The following is a 14,411-nucleotide window of genomic DNA, read 5'->3' as shown; positions in this document are numbered from 1 at the left end:
TATTCTGTACTTTGGGGTAGCACAAATATATTGAATGCTGAAATTATTTTTACCATTTTAACATCCATTCTTAGGTCGTTCCTTTTAAAGGAGCATAGAATTTTAGAGCTACAAGGCTTTCATTCATTTGGTTTGATTACCTTCTTTTATAGACATGAAAACGGAGGCCCAACAATGCTAAATAACTTGCCCGGGTACCACAGAACTGAGTAATCTTTTTGCTCAGAACAACTTACTCTAAAAGTAAAGGAAGCTGGAATTGAAAAATAGTTCTTAATATCAGCAAATTAATTGAATAAAGCAACAATTGCAATCTGCAGTTCCAAACAATATGCAGTTCTACCCAGTTTATTTCCATGGTGACTTTATAAGCCACTATTTGGAAATCGAAGGCAGAGAGAACCAAAGAACAAAATAATTGATAAATAAGAAAAGAAAGAGCTTCCTTCAGACATCCTAATAAATAAGAGTCATGGATCACAAAAGAATAAGAATTTGCAGGTCACCTGAAGTGTACTGTCTCTATGATATCCACATGAGGAGAAGAGACCACTTCATCATAGAGATGTTTCTATATTAGGCATAGCTTCTGCTATCTGGAGAATTAGGGTTTCTTTCATTGCCTAACCTAATCATTTGTAGGATGCCAAGAGGCATTTTTACTCAGATATCTGCACTTTCTTTTTTTCACTAGTGACTCTATATGAAGGTTATTATGCCAGAAGAATGTGAAAGTCTATGGTAACAATGCTTCATTTTCCTTTAACAGCTCTGTTTAGGGGATAGAGACATTTTTGTGGTGTGATGCATTCACTTGGTCTCCTGGCATTTTCTCCACATGCTTTGGAAATCATGTATTTTTCTGAGAGGTGGTAGTCGTGAATGTCTTAATTTCAGCAACAGCTTCATTGTTTTAGCTTTGTTATAATTAAGATACCCTAGTAGCCTCGATAGTTTTGGATACTTGATATTAATCTAATGGAAGATATTTTGACCCTTTGTGTACAGCAGTGCTCTCAAACTACAAACAAAATTATGGCTAATCAAATTTTTTAAATGGATTTTAATAGATTCCAGGAGGTAGGAACACTAGGATAACACATGTAACTTCAAAGCTAAGATCTCTGCCAACAGCACAATTCGCAATTTCCTAAGAGTGAATTTTTGAGTTCCTTCTACCAGTGCCTCATTTAATTCAGTTTCCGTTCTCCATGGCTCACTTTCATTAACTCCTGTTGTGTATGATTATATGTAGGTTAGACACCAGTAGCCTGAGAGTAAGAAGATCTGGGTTCTATTCTGAAAAGCTAGGTTAAATCTGGCCTCCACGTGATACAGGTAAAACTCCCATGCAAGTAGGATGGCAACATTAACTGAATGTAATTTTAATTGAAAGGATCTGGTTCGGGTTGTATTTCCTTAGATGTAATATCAATTTTTCTCTTCATTTTCTCCTAATTATTTTCTTGGTAACATACTTGAAAGGGCTTTTCAACTACTGTATAAATCGGTTTTCTTTTGTAAGAAATTACAACAATTCTGTTACTTTCCTTTCCTTATTCTCTACACTTTGCCCAGCATGGCATTAAGCCCTGATTTACACATTATGATTAGGTTTTACATCATACATATATTTATTATTTTGGAAATTTAAGTTTTGGCAAATAGTAAAGTGTTGGGGAGATTAAAGAGAAGTAAACACAAAATTAATAGTAGACTCAACTATGACCCAGAGGAAATATTCAAATAAGTTGCTATTTTAAAAAATGTAAGCAATTAGGGAGAAAAGATTATGTCAGAACACAAATATTCATAGGCAAGAAAATAACTGAAGCTACAATGCTTTAAAAGACTTGAAGGTTAGTCGTTGAATTTCTGTGAAATACTTTATAATATTTGATGTCACAGGAGTGGATGTAAGCATGGATAACTGTTTTCTTTCCTAAACAGCTGAAAATAATGTGGAAAACATAAATAACAAGCCTTCATATACTGAAGTAATTGACTATTGTATTAAAGAACTACATCCGTATCACTCAAATTGAGGGCACAGGACAGACAGCTCAATAGTGGGGGTGCAAGATTTAAAAAGGAGGAACAGGCCAAAATCCTAAGGAAAAATAAAAATAGGATCATCCAGAAACAACCACCACCACCACCAAACCACCCTTTGATACAGAAAAAGAGTTCAATTGTAAAAACGTGGTCGTTAAATGCCTGAACTTGGTAAAAGGAGTCTGGCGGGGGGAGTTAGGGGCATTCATCGTGGACCATCTTCTCGCACCGCGTCTCCAACGATTTGCTGCAGAGGCAGTGTGGGGAGTGGTGGTGTTAGGGAGCCTGCGGAAGAGATGGAGTCTCAGGGTCCCGGAAACACCCCGGCACTGAGGTCCCTTGGGGGAGCGGGTCTTTTTGATCTGCTTCCCTTCCCTATTCTAAAAGCACAATCCGGTTAAGACCCCGATTCACCGCAGTTCCTAGACAGAAATTTACACAGGCCAACCTCTGCCCTGAAGCCTAACACAAACTTCCAGTGTAGGTCACCCAACCGCTCGAAAACCCTAGCCCTCTCAGCTCCATTCTTAAAGAACGGCCTGGCCCTGGAACACCCTTCGATTCTCAGCTTAACTCCACTCCTCTCCCAGCAGGCCCCGCTGCCAGGCCCCCCGCCCGGATCAGGGTGGCCCGCCGCAGGGAAAGCGGCTGCGGGTGCGTTCCACGACGCCCCGCCCCCCGGCGAGCGTGGCGGAAGTGGCTTGCTCGGGAAAGGAGACCACGGCCACCAGGCCGAGCGCGCATGCGTCAGCGCCCGCGCCGCTAGTGGTGGGGGCGTCTGCAGCGCTCCTTCCTCCGTCTCCGCAGCCCCCGCCCCACGGAGAGTCGGGCTCACGCCATTTTGTGCCCCCCCACCCCTGCCCCGGCCGAGCCACCTTCTCCCTTTCTACACTCTCAGCCCTCCACCCCGCCCCTTTCCAAGCGTGTCCCGGGCCGCCGCAGCAGAAACCGCACCATCTCTCCCCACATTCTCCACGCGGGACGCGCAGCCGTGCCTACAAGTGTTCTTAAAGCAGAGGTTGTAGGGGGTGCGGGGGGCGGTGCGGGGCGGGCGGGGAGAGATCTGCGAACCGGGAGGGACGGCGCGCGGCGAGCCCCGCGTCTCTGGGCCCCGGCCCCGCCCTGGCCCCTGCCCAAGGGCGGCCGCGGGGGAGGAATGGGCGTTTGCGCTCAAAGGCTGAAGGGAGGACGGTCGTGTGAGGCGCTGGCCGGGCTCGGCACCCGGTCCTCCCGCCGAGCGTGGAGCTGGCTCTTGACTCCTCCCCGTCGGCGGGTGGGCGTGGGGCGAGGGGAGCTGGGCAGGCGAGCGCGAGCTGGCGTGGCTGGGGTGTGTTAGGCGCCTTTCGCGCGTCCCGTAGCTAGTGTTTTGCTGGGAAGAATCTTTAAAGAAGGAAATTGCTTTATGGGCCGGGTGGAAGAAGCGTTAAGTAGCGTTAGGAAAAGTGTAGCATCCGGGAAAACGAAAAGCTAAGCTGTTCTCTGTGGGCTATGCCCACGTCTGTGACCCCCTAGGGAAATGATTTAGCCCGCGCTTGGCTCGGTGTTCCGGTCTGTAAATGGGGGTAGTAATAGCCTGGCTCAGAGCTGTCAGGATTATGAGGTAATACAGCACCGGGCACTGATCAATTACATGTTAAGTGTAATTAATATTAGTCTCCATGTTTTAAAAAACTCAGAATGACTGTGAACTTGTTCTCTAAGTTAAAAATCAAGACGCTTGAAGGTCCGATAATCGAGAGTAGATTTATAGGAATAGTGGAATGTGATATCTGACACTCGGAGACGACACTAACATGTGTTATTAATGTACACGTGAATAAATTAGCATACCTTCGTGAGGCTTATACAAACTTTGAACTGTCGTTTGAAAGAAGTTAGTGTATATTTATATGGGAGGAAAGGACCTAGAGTTTTAGTGTATGTTAGGAGTCAGAACTTTGGAAATGGAATTGAGTTAGCCCTGCAGAGATTTACTTGACGACCAAATTGAGGACGGAACTCCTGAATTTCTGGTGGATGTTTCAGAGAGACTGGATTAGACTGAATATGAGAACAGTTTTTTGATGGTACTTTGCAAAAAGAGAATGCAGTTCATTGGACTTCATTCATTATTGCAAGTTTCTTATCTCTGGGAATATTCAAGCAAAGATCTTGAGCAGCCTATATCTAGAGCAGCAATGTCCAATATTGTAGAACTTTCTGCCATGATGGAAATATTCTGTAATCTGTGCTGTACTAATAAGGTATCCACTAGCCTCAGGTGGCTTTCGAGCACTTGAAATGTGGATAGTGCACCGAGGAACTTAATTTTAAATTTTGTTTAATTTAAATACAAATAACCACAAGTGGCTGGTCACTGACTTATTGGACAATGTAAGCTTAGAATTTAGACTTTGAGATCCCTTCCAATTCTTGATTTGGTTGAGTTTTAAGTCAAAGAAGACAACTCTTGGAACATTTATTGCCTTAGGGGATCATTATATTCAAATAATGCCTTTTGCTCAAAAACTATAGTTCAAAGCATGGGTCTGTTAGTATTTATTTACAGCTTGACAAATTAAAGCAAATCATTCTTTTGACTCCTTAGGTTGTACAGCTGATGCCAGATTCTTCTGGAGAGCCATAGCAATACTATCCGGCATTTCCTTTAATCATTATTGTACTGTATTGTGACCATGGATTTTCACTATCTTTTATCATTTTGGTTAGGTTTAGTGAAGACTTCAACTTTTTTATTCCTGAAGTTTTTTTCCATTTGAAAGATGGTGGTTTTTTTGTTTTATAACTTTTGTATAATAAAGCAAGTTGATAGTTTCTAGTAGTAACCTTGAGCATTGGGCCATTTTATTTTATTTTTTAAAGATTTTGAGAGAGAGCTCTAAGGAGGTGGGGGAGACGAGCAGAGGGAGAAGGGAAGCAGTCTCCCCGCTGAGCAGGAGCCTGACCTGGGACTTGATTCTAGGACTCTGAGATCATGACCTGAGTGGAAGGCGGACACTTAACTGTCTGAGCCACCCAAGTGCCCCAGCTTTGGACCATTTTAGAAATAGTTTTGTGGTTATTGGTATTCAAAACTTTTGAAGAGATAGTCTGAAACTTGGTGATATTTGTAAGATTTCTTTCTTTGATATATGTAGATCTGTTTTTTTCTTTTTTAAGCAAATGTCTATAAAGTTAAGCTTGAAAATAAGACTTAAAAAAAACTTTTTTATAGATAACATCCTTCACTCTGGCCTGGTGGCTGTAAAGTGGTGTCCTTAGTCTCAAGGCTGAAGATAATTGTTAGATCTGGGCCAAAAACTTAAAGCTCATGGATTAAGCAATATACAGAGAATAGCCTATAACATACAAATCAAAATGGGTTGGTCTTATACAGCGTGATTGTATAGCCCATCTTCCTGCCACAGTCATTGTTTAGGGCCTGTTTGTCCTGGCATAATTATTAATAGAGTCCCTTTCATATAAAAAATGTCCCAGTTAGCGCCACATAAAAATATGATCAGCCTACTTTTATTCTTGTTGAAATTTGCAATATGTAATTCTAGGAGGATTAACCATATTGCAGTCTCACAAATGTACTAAAATATTGAGAGAATTGTTGCTTGTGTGCTTAAATAATAGATAAGATATCTGGAATAAGGCCAGCAAGTGACCTGTCCATTTAAGCTGCTGGTAATTACAAATTGTTGCTTCTCTCCTTCTATTGAATGGATATCTTGGGCAGCTTGATTTTAGTTTTTTCCTACAAAAATGATCTTTTGGTGTAGGAAGCTGCAAAGAAAGTCAGACCATGTCAATCAAATCAGAAGACTGAGTATTGTTGAAAATGATACCCATTTTATTTTATGGTGAAGTTGAATAGTGAAGTTGGTCAGAAATCTTCTAGTATGTATTTAAAATGTTCAAGAAGGATTTTGCTTATAGTTCACTTAAATAGTAAAGAAAAATACTTCAGTCAAATGCCTTATTGTATTAATTTATACTGTGGTAGGTAAAATGTTTTATTGAGGGTCAAACACTTGGTTTGAGTCCTTACTCTGCTGAGGATTAAAGGAGGTAATCCATGTGATGCGCTCCTTACAGCAAAGCACATAGGAAGTAAGTGCTCAATAAATATTAGTTGTTTTAGCCTTAAGTTTATTGATTTTTTAAAAATAATTTATTTGACACAGAGAGAGAGCACAAGCAGGGGATGCGGCAGGCAGAGGGAGAGGGAGAAGCAGACTCCCTGCTGAGCAAGGACCCTGGGATCATGACCTGAGCCAAGGGCATATACTTAACCAGCTGAGCCACCCAGGTGTCCCTTAAGTTTATTGAATAAAAGATCTGGAAGAGTTATTGATGTCCTGAGATACATTGTGGATAGGTGCAAAGAAGTACTTAAAACTAATTCTGAAAACCTAAGTTTAGTCCTTCTCTACCATATTCTCTCTTTGTGACTTCAGTTAAGGTATTTAACTTCTGTGTATCAGTTTTTTCTGTAAAATGGAATTAGTATCTCAACTCATCCCAGTCTTCTCACAGGATTGTTGAAGACTTCAGAAGAGAATTACACAAATTGTCTTGCTTTACAGACATTTTATTATATTATCGGTTTTGTCTCAGCTTTTCATCCTACTACCTCTAGTGAAGACTGACCTTAAATCTGCAAAAATTGTTGTATGGTTTTATTTGTAAAACAGCATACTAGGCACTACCTGAGGTTGCTCTTTTTAACAGTACTGTAAATCATGGTATTGGTGCTTTACTGATTTGCAATATATTTTCTTTCTTTCTTTTTTTCCCCCAAGATTATTTTAGGGGGGGAGGGACAGTGGGAGAGAGAATGCTAAGCAGACTCCACAATGAGCAAGGAGCCTGACTCGTTCCCAGGACCCTGAGATCATGACCTGAACTGAAACCAAGAGTGGATGCTTAACCGACTAAGCCACCCAGGTGCCTGTGATATATTTTCTACACAAAACAACTACATACTACTGCTAAGGAAGACCCAACATTTTCGTGGGCATTTGATGTATTCCATCTACTGTGCTAAATGCTTATCTCATTTATTTATCCAAACATGTCATTCCCACTCAATAGGTGATACCAATGAGCCTCTTACTTTCTAGAATGGATCTGTTAGGTTTTCGGCATTATACTGCCTCTGATAATATCTGGCTGCTAGTGGATATTGAAGGTTAAATAAGGTAATGAATATGGAAAGAGCATGCTATCTGGCACATGGTATGTAGTAGCTGCTGAAAAAATTGTTGTTCAATAAATTCATAGGACAGTAAATTGAAGTAATTTATGTGAGTGTACTTCTAAATGCAAAATACTATACAAATATAAATTATTTTAAAATCTTGAAGCGTACTCTTGCTGTTTTAAATGCTATAGAGGTCTTAAATGACTGAAGATTGTATATTTCACTTCATATTATTTGCTTCTGGATCTTTAAAGGAGTACTCCTAATCATAACATTCTTTCTCTGAGAATATATATGTTTAATGATAATACTTTGTGATATGTTTTTTTTTTTTTTTTAAAGATTTTATTTATTTATTTGACAGAGATAGAGACAGCCAGCGAGAGAGGGAACACAAGCAGGGGGAGTGGGAGAGGAAGAAGCAGGCTCATGGCAGAAGAGCCTGATGTGGGGCTCGATCCCAGATCGCCGGGATCACGCCCTGTGCCGAAGGCAGACGCTTAACCGCTGTGCCACCCAGGCGCCCCTATGTGATATGTTTTTAAGAAACTGTAATTTTGCTTGGATTCTTCTTCTTCTTCTTCATCACGATCATGAACTGAGTGCTTTCTACGTACCAAGCACTGTCCTGAGTGCTTTATATATATTACTTCATGTAATCTACAGGAGGAGTGTATTTTTAACCTGCATTTTAAAGATGAGGGAACTGAGGCAGGGAGGTGATGTGACTTGCCCAAAGTCACATGGTAAGTGTTTGAGCCTGTGTTTGAACTCCAGAGCCCAGCTATTTACTGCTAAACTGTGAGTCGGCATAGACAGATATTTCACAACAAAGTTCACTATGACAAACACATTGTGGAGGTCTTGTGAGTTACTTATGATCAACTTTTATTTGTATGTTCCTTGTGGGATAGTAGAAAGAACTCTGGACCAGAAGTCAGGGGACCTCAAGTTTTAGTCCCAGCTGTATCACTAAATAGTGATGTGTCTTTGGACAGTTCAAGAAACCCCTCTGGACTTCAGTTTCCTCACCTGAAAAATGAGGGATTTGGATGACATTAGTTTTTTTCAAACTGTAGTTCTGAACCTCAGATGTCTTTGGTCCCCCTCCCGCCAATTTGTATAGTTATAGTTTTGTGTATTATAATTGTTTATCCATCTGCCTAAGATTTACTTTTAAGCAAAGAATTCCTGAACTTTTCAAGTCATCAGTCTCTAAGATAACTTAATGACAAGTCCCCTGACTACTTACTATGTGTCCGATTTCTCAGTAATTTCACATTATTTAGTGTTAAAGGATATAGGCATTGTTTACAAATGAAAAAAACTTAGACACTAAAATGGGAGATTCGTGAATTTTTGTAAAAATACGTATGTACCTGGACAGAATATTTCAGGTTATCAGCTACCTGTGATCAAAACCTGATTTTTGTTAGACTTGTGACCTTTACCCAGTTTTTACTCTCCCCTTCCTCATTGGTAGGGGATAATACATGCCTTGTAGGGTGAGTGTGAACAAATGTGAACTAATACAGGTGAAAGTCTTTTATAAATTCTGAAATGCTTATACAAATTCAGCAATTTTTTTTAAAGGATAATTGTATGATTAAAGTCATACAATTTTTTTTTTTAAAGATTTTTATTTATTTATTCGGCAGGATAGAGATAGCCAGCGAGAGAGGGAACACAAGCAGGGGGAGTGGGAGAGGAAGAAGCAGGCTCATAGCAGAGGAGCCTGATGTGGGGCTCGATCCCACAACGCCGGGATCATGCCCTGAGCCGAAGGCAGACGCTTAACCGCTTGCCACCCAGGCGTCCCTCAGCAATTTTTTACATGCCTACAGCAAATCTCTAATTCCTTTTTCTTTTTAATCACATGAACTGTGTTTTTAACCACAAGAGATGGTTTATTGACTTGTTTATATTTTAAATAGACTCCTTGTAAGGTTCAGTATTTCTAGAATGTGAATCTGGAGTGGTGGAGAATCTTGATGTTTAAGAGAGCTCCTTTTTTGGTATCCTTGTCAAATACGCTTACTATTAAAAATGTAATTGACTAAAAGTTTTTGCATTTATCTGAAAAGTTAACCATTAAGTCACTCAAATGATATTTTATGTAAAAGCAACAGTGTTTTAATATGAGAAATGTAAGCTTGCCATTTTGTCAGGGTTTGAATGTTACGTACTTTAGGATGATTTGGTAGGCACATTTGCAGTGCTTTTCAAGAACTGTTTTTGCAAAGAATAAAAATTTTTTTTGAAACTCAATATCTTCCTAAGAGAGTACTGGATATGAAAGCACTTGGACTAGAAACCTGTATTAAACTGAGACTAAAGAAGAAAAACGTAATAATACAACTTCGCGGGTCTCTGAGCAGTCTGTCACTGAACTCCTATATCTGTAGGTTAAAAAAAAGTGATTGCGTATGTAGCCAACTAGGATATGTAAATGCACAGTTTCTATCTGCCTATTGAGAATTTTCATGGTTTATAGATGTTTTGATAATCTTTTCAATTCAGATATATTTCTTGAATGCCTGATACATGGTAGCCACTGTCTTCTTTATAACACTCCTCTGAGAGAGGCAGAAATTATTCTTGACAGATGGAGAAACTGAACTTGAGAGATTAGTTGGTCCTTATTTTAAGATTCTACTGTATTAATTATCCTTCTTAGCACAACCCTGTGACCGTGACTAATTTGAGTTTTCTGCCTTACAACATCTGTCATAAAACTTCTACAGGATTTCATCTCCACTTGAATGTCTAATAGTTATCTCAGACTTAATGTGGCTCAAACTGAACTCCTGGTTTGTTTATTTTTTCCTTTTCAGTTTTGCCGATCTCAGTAAATGGTACGCCATCCAACCTGTTGCTCAGGCCCCAGACTTCAGTGTCAACTTCAGAGTCATCCCTGACTGCTCTTGTCTGGTCCATCAGCAATCAGCTCTGTCTTCAAAATATATGCCAGAAGTCTCACCACTTCTCACCATTTCCACTTGTTCCACTAATTCAGGCCACTGTCCTCTCTTGTCTAAACAGCTTCGGTAACTTTCTGACTGGTGTCCTTGCCTGTACCTTTGCTTCTTCATAGTATAATGTCACAGCAGTGAGAGTTACCTTTTTAAAACCTAGAATATTTCAGGCGTGCCTGGATGGCTCTTGATTTTGGCTCAGGTCATGATCTCAGGGTCATGAGATCAAGCCCCATGTTGGGCTCTGCACTCAGTCAAGAGTCGGCTTGGGATTTCCCCCCACCCCTCTCCATCTCTCCCTGCCCATGCCCTGCCTACCCCCGTGCTTGTGTGTGCATGCACACATGCTCTCTCTTTCTCTCTCAAAAATCTTAAAAAACCCTAAAATATTTCAAGTCTGTTCCTTTTTCACAATTCTCTAATAGTTTCACATTATATTTAACTAAAATTTAACCTCCATGGCCTAGAGTGCTTTATATCATTTGGCCTCTCGCTGACTCTCAGACCTTATTTTCTACTACTTTTCCCCTTTGTTTCCTTCACTTGAGCCACACCGGCCTCAGGATCTTGGTACTTTGCTATTCTTTTTGCCTGGAAGTTCTCCAGAGCTCCCTCCTAGGCTTCGTTCAGATCTTCTATTAAATGTCACCTCCTGGTTGAAAACAACTTGTTTGTTTTCATAGCATTTATCACTACCTGGTATTATATTCATATGCTCGGCTCCTGCATTATAACATCTTTTTGTCTAGCTCTGTCATGACCGTGTCCTGAGCTCTTACAACAGTGTTTGGTCTGTAGTAGGTGCCCAGTAAAGAATTAGGTGCATATTGGCTTTATATAAAGAGGTGCATTGAGTATAAGAGGAGGGAATCAGGAGAAGGTGCAGTGGCTTGGGTAGAGGGAAGTAGAGGGAGTCAGTAAATAAAGGCTTTTCGTTTGTCTGTGAAGGAGGTGGTGCAGGTGCAGTCATCTGCCAACAGTTGGGGAAGTTTATTAAACTAAAATGATGTGTGCGCACTGAAATATTTAATGCTAAACAAAAGAATTAGTAAATGAAAACATTAGATGACAAGGAAAGGAGAATTACTGATGATCATCAGTCTGGGAAGTCTTCTTAGAGATCTGGAGCTTAGGTTGGGCTTTTTTAGGCAGCTAGGATTTGGGGAGGAAACACAAGGTATTGCAAGTAGGAAGAACCTGGGATGGTTTGGGAGATACTGAATGTTTGCTTTGACTGCTATAGGAAAGGAGGCTGCAGAGGTCCTGTGGGACTGATTTTAGAAAAGTTTTGTCCTCCAGGTGAAGGAGATCTGTTGGATGCTATGAGTAGAGGAGGAACAAATATTTAGAATGAGTACTCTGGAGACTGTAGGCAGAATTAATTAGAAAGGTGGGAGATGGGTTTAAAACATACTGTAGTAGGGGTATTTATTAAGGTGAGATTGGAAAGGAAGAGATTGCGTTATAATTGCTTTATTGTAAGAAAATATGCCAGGAGCAGATTGGCTGGATGTAGGCAGGAGAGGAGCTGGCGAATCAAAAATGCCTTGGACTTTTTGAACTTCTGTGACTGAAGAGTAGTGTTGCTCTTAATTGAACTGGGAATATTGGACAGTGGAGCTGGTTTGGTGGGGGAAAATATACCAGGAAATAGTATAATATATTACAGAGAAGAGTTTTTCTGTCTATCAATATGAAGCCTTTGATTACATTAAAACCGTGATTCTCTGTTCACAGTATCGCTAATAACTTGTCATTTGGATCATTGGGTGTTCCTTATGAAAATCTGTAGCTGCTTATCCGTACTAATTAGAGTCAAACTGCTTTTGGTTAGGAAGTACTTATTCCTGTTCCAGTAGTTTTTAAGAAAAATAATTGCTCAATGAATGGTAAGGGAGAATATTTACTATCATATTGCTTTTTATGGTGCTTCAGAATTTCCAAAGCACTTTAACTTCTGCACTTTGATTTTATAGTTATCCAGTGACAACGGGATAGTTCGGATGTGCTATTCACTTATCAGTTTTTTGTTGTTTAATGCAGTTAATATGCTTTATTTTCAGATTGTAACAAGTGTTATAAATCTCAGGACAGTTTTTTCGTAATAATTGACTGGGTCTTAGCTGCTCCTCTTGTCTCTTAGTATCTTGTGCACTATCTCCAACCTCATTCCATTGACTATATCTGATCTGTTAATTTCAGTAGGCTGTGAGTAGTAAATGGCAGAGATACGTCTTTCTTATCTTTGTATTCCTTGTTACACTGTTCGGTAATTTGATCATTCATGCAACATTTACTGAGCATCAGCAGTGGTAGGCAGTATATTAGGTATTAGAATGACGGGATAAACAGCATCCTGTCATTAAGCAGTTAGCAGTTCGATGACAAGGAAATAGTTAAGGCTGTAATGTGAGAAGTGCTATTATGATTGATGCATCTTATTTTCGGTCTGAACTCATTTGATATGGGATAAGTGAATACAAATGATTTTTAGTTATGAAAATAACAATTAGCAGTTTCAGAAAAATTGGTATCGATTTCGAAATAGTTATAAATTCTATGTGAATCATCTGTTCTTTGGATTATTCATGGTATGTTGCTTCTGTTTTTAGCAGGTAATTGTATGGACTCTTGAGCTTTATACCTTCTGAAGTCCACTTGAAGTGGGGCATATATAAATGGGTTGGAGTTACCATTGTGTTATCCCAGATACTAGGTATAGAAGTGTAAACATTTTGTACACTTAATTTTTTTTTTTTAGTTTTTACATTCTCAGTGATTGAATGAACATTTGATGTTATTTTTCACAGCAGGAGAAATTTACATCATGATGTAACTTGAGGTTTGTTTTTTTTTTTAACAGAACCAGAATGTAGTGTGTAATAGTGTTGGCTTAACCATAATTGCTTCCTGCCTTTGGAGTTCTAGGAAAATGAGAATGTTCTGATTGTAACAGTTTTCTATTAATTTATATTATGTGGGATGTTGAGCTTATGAATGATTGGAATTGGAACTGTGTATGCTTGGAATCAGTACACAGGTCTGCTGAATTAATTTTCCTCAGCAGTGATGTAATAGAAGAAATGGTAAAACATTCCATTGTCTTTTAATAAATGGGTAGACTGTTGGATTTCATGATCCAGATATTTATGTTGTTTTGATGGTGCTATAACTAGTAATAAAGTTTCAACTCTTTGAGGTATTTTAAGCCAAAGATAATTTCATGGTATTTCTTGTTTGGTCGTTTAACACCAAGTATATGAGCTATAATGAGAAACGCGGTAGTGTGTTCATTATATTTTTGTTTAATTCACGATTGTAATGTATATGTTTACTACACTTAAAAAATTTTTTTTGGTGTATTTTTTGAAGGAAAGAGTATATCCTTAAATTCCATCATTTTAAAATAAAAGATGTCAATTTTTCTACTCTGGAATAGGATTTTACAGGTGTTACATAGTATTGGCTCTTGACTTAATGATCAGGTTTAAATATAAGTATTAATCAGAGATGAACTTACTCTTTGGGTTCATATTTAAACTCTGGCATGTTGAAATAATCTAGGTCTCCATCTGCACATCTGAATTCATTTTGTAAAATATGGCAAACAGCTGCATTTCAATTGAAAGCTAAAACAACTGCAGGACATTAACCCATTGAGAAGATTACAGTAGGTTTTCAGTTCCATGTTAAATGTATTTATTAGAGAAAATTGACTTGAGTGCTTCTGCTTTTAACTGACTTTTTTTTTAATGTCTAGGAGAAAGGAAATAAAGCATTGGGATGATAGGACTTTGATGTGTAAAGACGTTATGTCTAAAGAAGTTAATTATCTAAATCAAACAAAATGCGGGTACGGGAAATAATTATTTTAAACATTTTAATGAGCTATCAGCTCATCATGTCAGAAAAATGTTATTCACCTGTTTGATTTAAAAATTAAATAACTTGACTGTGAAAGGATGATCGTGGTTATAATAAACTAGGATTGGGACCTTTTACCTCTTACCAATAAATCCTCTTGATGTGAAACATTTGCAGTAGGGGGACAACTGAAGAGAGCTGTGGTTTTAATACAGATTTACTTTCTGAAGTGTCTCCTCTTCAGAGAGTGTTAAAGCAGGGTGACTGGATTTGCAAAATGAAAAAGGGGCAGATTGCTTCAGCAGTGTCACGGGACATTAGGTCAC

At 39.1% G+C, this 14,411-nt stretch overlaps 1 protein-coding gene across 2 annotated transcripts in view; it reads left to right on the top strand.

The window, feature by feature from the left end:
• The first annotated feature begins 2,971 nt into the window (after nt 1–2,971).
• Nucleotides 2,972–14,411, top strand: part of SUPT3H (SPT3 homolog, SAGA and STAGA complex component) — a 535,243-nt gene continuing 523,803 nt past the window's right edge. For both annotated transcript variants that reach the window (XM_026507332.4, XM_026507333.4), the window contains exon 1: nt 2,972–3,073. The gene's annotated coding sequence lies outside the window, so the exon portion shown is untranslated. The remainder of the gene's footprint in view (nt 3,074–14,411) is intronic.

Source organism: Ursus arctos, unplaced genomic scaffold (assembly GCF_023065955.2).
Source record: "Ursus arctos isolate Adak ecotype North America unplaced genomic scaffold, UrsArc2.0 scaffold_29, whole genome shotgun sequence".
Classification (NCBI taxonomy): Eukaryota; Metazoa; Chordata; class Mammalia; order Carnivora; family Ursidae; genus Ursus; species Ursus arctos.
This window is presented reverse-complemented; position numbering and strand designations above follow the sequence as displayed.